This window comes from Anthonomus grandis, chromosome 8 (genome assembly GCF_022605725.1).
Source record: "Anthonomus grandis grandis chromosome 8, icAntGran1.3, whole genome shotgun sequence".
NCBI lineage: Eukaryota > Metazoa > Arthropoda > Insecta > Coleoptera > Curculionidae > Anthonomus > Anthonomus grandis.
In genome coordinates, this window is record NC_065553.1 from 28,903,668 (window position 1) to 28,911,248 (window position 7,581).

Here is a 7,581-nt window from a genome sequence, read left to right on the forward strand (position 1 = left end):
ACAGGAGCCTAGCTCCTGCTCTGTGACTCCAGAAGTTTTCCAGGACGAAGCAGGAGGAAGAGGAGGAAGACCTCAGACTCGGAGACGGTCCCGAGGAAGACGCCAACCATCGCGCCACCCGACCAAGCTCCCTCCACCTCTAGGGCTGGGTTCAGGAACACTCCTCCTGAGCCCAGACCCGAGCCAGTTCCACCAACCTGCAGAACTAAGATCCCTCCGATCCTTATAAGGGAAAAAATAAAATTCGAGGAAGTCGCCGCCGCCCTAGAGTCAAAAGGAGTACAACATGGCCACGTTGTTAATACTCGCGACGGAATAAGAATCCACCCTCAGACCATCACGGACTACAGAGTTACCCAGGATTATCTGGACTCCACAAAAGTGCCGTTCCACTCCTTCTCCCTGCCAGAGGAGATAATGCTATACATCGTCCTCCAAGGCCCCTTCGAGCATTGGTAGGCCGAAAGCATCCTGGAGGACCTGAGGAAGCTAGGCTTCCACCTTCACTCAGCGGCACGGTACTTCAACAGGCAGCCCACACCACTGAAAAAGTCGATCTTCTCGCTCACCGAGCTGCGCAGCGTCAAGATAAGGGTAGAAGCCCAAAGAAACAAGTCCAGGAGAATACAGTGTCACAGGTGCCAGCTCCATGGACACGCTCAGGCCAGGTGCACGGCGGCACACAAGTGCGTGAAGTGTGGCCAACTTCACGCCACCGCCGAGTGCACCAAATCACGCGACCAGCCGGCCACATGTACTAACTGTGGAGGCCCTCATACTGCCAACTACCTGGAATGCCCCAGAAATCCGAAACAGATGCTGAAGGGAAAAGCCGCCAGACGAGATCGCCCGTTTACCTGGGGCACTCAGGACAACAGCCGCCTCGCCGCACCACCCACACTACCGCAACAAGCCGCAGCTGCCGTACCCCCTCCGCTAGGTACAGACCCGAACGCCATGCTACAAGCATTCTTCACCTCAATGCAGCAGCAGTTTCAAATGCTGCTGCAGAGCATACACCCCGTGGGAGCCTGAGTAAGCGCACCACACTTCACGCAAAGGCCACTTGCACTTTGCATAAAATAGGCATTTCGTTAATTTTAAGAAATACACTAGGTAGGCAAATAGGCATGAATCTTTTAGATTAACGTATAATTAAGGTACCAATTGATACTCTATCTGTAGAAAGCTTTGAGCAATTTTGGGTGATAGTCAGATGATGGAAAGGATAAATGTTGCTATTGGTAATTTTTACCGTCCGCCTAAAACTAATTTATTAGATGGTATCACGGCATTTGAATGGACTACTGCTGCAGTTATTCCTTTGTCTGATGAGTTACTATGTATGGGTGATATGAACGTCGATTTTTTGGCTTGTAATAGTTCAACTAGTACTCTTGATATCTTTTTTAATTCCTTTTGTCTCTCGCAAGTCGTAAAAGATCTAACGCGGCTCTCTTAAACTAATTGTACTTTGCTGGATTATTTTCAGACATCAAACATCATGATATGCATGAGCTAACAGACCACCAGCTTATATCATGTGAACTCTTATGTAGAATACCTAGCAAGAAGCCTAAATTTGTTGTATTTAGGAGTTTTAAATATTTTGATTTTGAGGCGTTTAACTCTGACTTGATAAACACTGGCTGGGGAGAGATTTATAATCTTGCTTGTATAAATGAAAAGGCACAGTTTATGTCAGACAAAACATTGGCGTTATTTAATTGCCATGCACATATTCAAAAAGTATGTGTGACAAAACCAAAGGCACCATGGTTTACGAATGTATTAAAAATTATGAAAATAGAGCGAAATAAAACATGATCTAAATATAAGTAAACTATTTTGTAAACTCGGATGAATGAAAATGAAGCATTTCTTTATAATATAAATAACTATACAGCTATACATCCTTGCATAGGGGGAGGATCAACATTGTATATTAAAAACACATTAAAGTGTCGTGGAGTGGATAAATCAAAATCTCATGAAAGTGTTAACTGGGTTTGTGTAAATGTTGGCGACTCTAATTTAAAGGTTCGTGTAGTATATAAGCCGCCCGATTATAATAATTTAGAGCTCTTAAAAGATTTAGAGAAAATTGTAATAAAATATCCCAAAAAGCATGCTATTTTGGGGATTTTAATATTCACTTGTTGGAAAGCTCTGCATTGGTCACTAACTATAAAAACTTATTAATTCAAAATAAATAATGAAATTATACATAAAAATGCAACACGAGTGACAAAGCATAGTCATACTATTATTGATCACGTTTTGTCAGATATCAGCTCACATTAAGTCGAAAACCTACATGTTGATTCTTTTTCTGATCACAATAAATTATTATTTTATATAAATTATGACAGCAAAATATATAAACCAAAGGTAAATCATATGATTAGTACAGTTGATTATAAATAATTTATGTATAAATTTAAACAAAATATTCAAAATGTATATCGTTTCGTCATCGTTTTAGGAACTGACCGAGCTAATCCAGAAATCAAAAAATGAAACTTAACGCTTTAATATACTTAGGATAAGGGAAAATAATTCATGGATCGATGAGGAGGTGCTAGAAATGATGAAAAAACGTGACTTTATATACAAAAGAAAAATAAAAAATCCTGGTAATGTGTTTTATGATCAAGAATTTCGTACAATCAAAAATAAAATAACAAATAAAATAAAAACATTAAAATATCAGTATTTTCGTAAAGAATGGGAACATGCAGGTACCAGCCAAAAGAAAAAATGACAATTTATTAACAATTTTTTTAAAAATAAATGAAACAACACTCAAATTAATTCTTTAAACGTAAATGGAACAATTATTGAAGAAAAAAAGGATATTGTCAATTGTCTAAATAAACATTTTTCACAAGTCGAGAATATTAGAGATATCGAGAATATTATAGAGAATATTGTTAATGAACTTATTAGCCAGAGTCAACATATTGATAATTAAATTGTATTCGATGGAGTTGATGAAGTGATAGTATATTGAATGTTGCACCAACCAGTTGTGATGAGGTTTCTGAAATTATCATGGGATTAAAGCGAAATTGTTCTCCGGGCGAGGATGGGATAACAGTGTTGGACATAATTAATTTAAAAGATTATATTATAAATATCATTATAAAATTAATAAATAATGTCTTTAATACTGGTGTGCATTTCAATGAATTAAAAAGAATAAAATTATTCCAATATTTAAATCCAGCGACAAAGATCAGATGAATGACTACAGACTCATTGCTGGTGTTAACACCCTATCAAAATACCAGAAAAAGTTATTAAAAAAAGAATCACGTCTTTTATAAACAAAAATACATTGGTGGATAAATATCAATATGGTTTCATTGAAAATAGCAGTACTCTCGCGGCAACATTTGATTTTATTAGCTATATCTCAAACTCCCTAGATAGGAGGGAAATTCTAGTAGTGGTATTCATTGACTAACAGAAGGCCTTTGACGTAGTAAGTTTCGACATTTTGTTAAAAACGTTAAGGCTCATTGGATTTGGAAACCTCCTTGTTGTTTTCTGCTAAACTGTATCGCTTTTAATTATTTCTCTGCATTAAAATACTTAGACTGAATTAAATTGTATATTTTTGTAACTAATAAAATACTAATGATACGAGCATGGCGGCGGCTCCTAGAGAAGAGAGCGATTGTCTCGTTCAGCGCAGTTACAAAACCAAGGCTGGCGGCATTGCCGCGTGTGTTACAAATTCTTGAACCTAACATATACCGCCGGCCATTGAAAGTATGGATTTCAATAATATCCGAAAAAATAAAAAAATAATATTACATGGAAATATAAAGCATAAACAAACAAAAATAAAATTAATTCTAAAAATGTTACTTATGTATACTAAGAAGTATTTAACAGAAATAAAACAGTAATATCCTAATGCACTGAGATCACATTATAAAATAAACATTGTTTCGCAGAAGACACCACACTACACAGTCAATAGTACATAAGTCATTGAATTTGAAATCAGTTTCAGGAGGCTAACATAACATAATAAAGGCTTTTCACATTACATAAGGTCTTCTTTTACTTCTCATTAAAATCTGCAAACGGCAGCAGGGCAATCTTCTGAACTGGGCGCTTAACGGTTCCATTGGTCATACGGCAGCTAACAACTCGTACCACACCATCGTTACCAGGATGAACAGCTGAAATACGTCCTAATTTCCACATGAGTAGCGGGGTATTGTCTTCCTTAAGAACAACCATGTCTCCAACATTGATAGTTGCGGTGTTATACCATTTGTTGCGCTGTTGCAGAGTCGTCAAGTTTTCAAAAGACCATATCTGCCAGAAATGCTGCACCATTTGTTGCAGCATATGATATTTATTAAGTCTATTGGTTGAAATACAGGAAACATCTTGTTGCGACACGGCATTCAGTGATGCTCCAATGAGAAAGTGATGGTGTCAAAATTTGGAGGTCATTTGGACTGGGGGACAAAGGAGTTAGTGGTCTAGAATTTAACACGGCTTCAACTTGACAGAAAACTGTTGATATCTGTTCGAATGTAAGATTTTGACTCCCTATTACCCGTTGAATTAAGCGTTTTGCCGATTTTACTGATGACTCCCAAAGCCCACCTTGGTGAGGGGATCTTGGGGGAATAAGCTGCCATTCTATTTTATTTTGCATACAGTAATTTTTAATTGAGCTATTCTTTTCTAACTTAGCTAAATTTTGAGCAAGTTCTTTAAGTTCCTGATTAGCCCCAATGAAGTCTGTTCCGTTGTCTGAGAAAATTTTTGAACAACAACCACGGCGTGACACAAACCTTTTTAAACACTCCAAAAAGGAAGAACTAGTTAAATCTTTAACTGCCTCTATGTGAACAGCCTTTGCGGAGAAACAGACAAAAACACACATATAGCCCTTAACAATACACCTATTTCGCAATTTTCCGTCCTTAATGTTAAATGGACCTGCATAATCAACTCCACAAATGGCAAATGGCCTTTGAACCATTAGTCGATCACGGGGTAGGTTACCCATTTTTTGGGTCAACACTTGAGGTTTGGTCCGAAAACAAGTAATACACTTTGATAATACCTGTCGAATCTAATTTTTTTCCATTTATTATCCAATATTGCTGGCGCAATGTAGCTAAAAGAAGCTGAGGACCCGCATGTAATTGTTTTTGATGTTGGTCTTTAATAATTAAGCGAGTAAAGACATGCTTCTTAGGTAAGAGAATCGGAAATTTTACTGAATAATTCTCATTTAAGTTGCGTAATCGACCCCCTACTCTAAGGACGCCGTTGTCTAAAAATGGATCCAATGATTTTACATTACTAGTGTTAGATACCAACCCTCTTTTTTCTAAAGCCCTAATTTCATCCAACAATTCCTGATGTTGTACTCTTTTTATCAAACAGGTTAATGCAATTTCCATTTCAGCTAATGTTAAATCGTCCTTTTGCCTATCATCTGGTTTAGTTTTTGAATTTCTATAAAACCTAATGCACCAACCCACTACCCGATTTACCCCGATTACCCCGATTTACCCCGAGACAAGAAAATCTGTTAAACAATTCTAAATCTATTTGTGTCGCAAGTAGGCAAGTTTTTACCCTTTGTCATTCGGGAGGCTCGAGGCAATTGTCCAGACTATATATCGGCCACATTTCAGCCTCCTGCTGCAGCCACCGAGGCCCGTGCCATCACAATTCTGAATGTTTTAAGGATTTGGAATCGGCTCCCCTCGAAATTATATTCGCTGGGTTTTCAACAGAGCTAATGTGATTCAATTTACAATTCGCAGTCAGTCTTTGAATTTCAGCAACACGATTTGCTACAAAAGTACTCCAAGTACTTGGCTCCTCCGTAAGCCATGCCAACGTAATAGTAAAGTCGCTTCATAGAAAGCGATTACTTATGTCTATTTCGATTGAAGCATTAATTTTATGAAGTAACCTTGCCAGCCCTACAGCTGCACAAAGTTCTAAGCGAGGCAACGACACGCTCTTTAACGGAGCTACCCGAGATTTGGACGCTAGAAGATTTACTAAAATATTTCCTTGGCGATTCGTACTGCGCAGAAATGTACAAGCGCCATAAGCTGTCTCACTGGCATCCGTGGCCTAAAAGCCTAAAAATCAATTTCTGCAACATCAGAGGCCTAAACACCAATATTAATGCAGTACACCAACACCTGCAATCAAATAAGCCTCACATTCTGGCATTGGCAGAAACAAAGGTGAAACCTTCAACAACAAATGTTCACCTCATTTATCCTGGATACGACCTACACACCCGATTTCGACTAAACTTTGGATTGGCAGTATTTGTCAAGAACGATTTGAGTTGCCAGCGGGAGGAAACGCTTGAACCTGCGGACTTCGACGTCATGTGGTTCAAAATAATAGCCAGTGGTGCCACGAAATTTATCTGCTGTATCTACAGACCACCAAGCGACACCCAATATAGACGACTCTTTTTAAACCTGGTTGATTGCATTAACCATCTGCAAATTGACTACCCAAGCGCAGAAATCATCGTCATGGGTGATTTTAACGTTCACAATATCAACTGGCTGCGCTTCTGCAACAAGAACGACGATGAAGGACGAGAAGCTGAGCTATTTGCCACCATATGCGGGCTTACGCAGCTTGTGGAGGAGCCTACCAGAATCCCCGATCGAGACGGCGAGTTCGCAAGTCTCCTAGATCTGGTCTTGGCTTCGGACCCTGACTCGTACACAGTATCAGTACATGCCCCCCTAGGAACATCGGACCACAAATTGATAACAGTCTCTTGCCAGTTGGAGGTTAAAACGCAGGATCCTCCGATGCCGCGGAAGGTATGGCACTATAAATCAGCAGAGTGGAACCATCTTCGGGAAATTTATTGCTCATTCCCTTGGAAAGAAGTCTGCTTTAGAACCAATAACATCTCAGAATGTGCAAACCAAATTACAGAGACGATCTTGGCAGGAATGGAAGCTTATATCCCTTTTTCTACTAAATGCGGATCAAACAACAAGCAATGGTTCAACCTGAATTGCAAAAAGGCAGTAAACACTAAAAACGCAGCATATCGCATATGGCGTCAACATCCTTCCATCGAAAATCGGAGGAACTTTTTAGCCTCCAGAAATAGCTGCAAGCGAATTATTGATGAATGCAAAGAGAGTCACTACAACAGGATCAAAAACAAACTGCTAAATTGCCCAAATGGAACAAGATCTTTCTGGTCGGTATCGAAAGCCGTTAGTCAAGGTTTTGCTAAGTTGGCCTTGCCACCCCTAACAGCAGATGATGGTTCTATCGCGGTAACAGCAAGGGAAAAAGCCAACTTACTGGGTAAACTCTTCGCGTCTAATTTTAGTCTGCACTCGCAAGGCAAAACACCGCCATATTTGCCAAGGGTGAATTCATCGATGGGAGAAATTTCGTTTCCCCAACGAATTATAAATAAAATTCTTAAAAGCGTAGACACCAACAAAGCTTCTGGACCCGATGGAATTCCAGCCCTAATACTAAAACGTTGTGCAGACGAAATGAGTCCTCCCTTATGTAGACTGTTCACGGCAT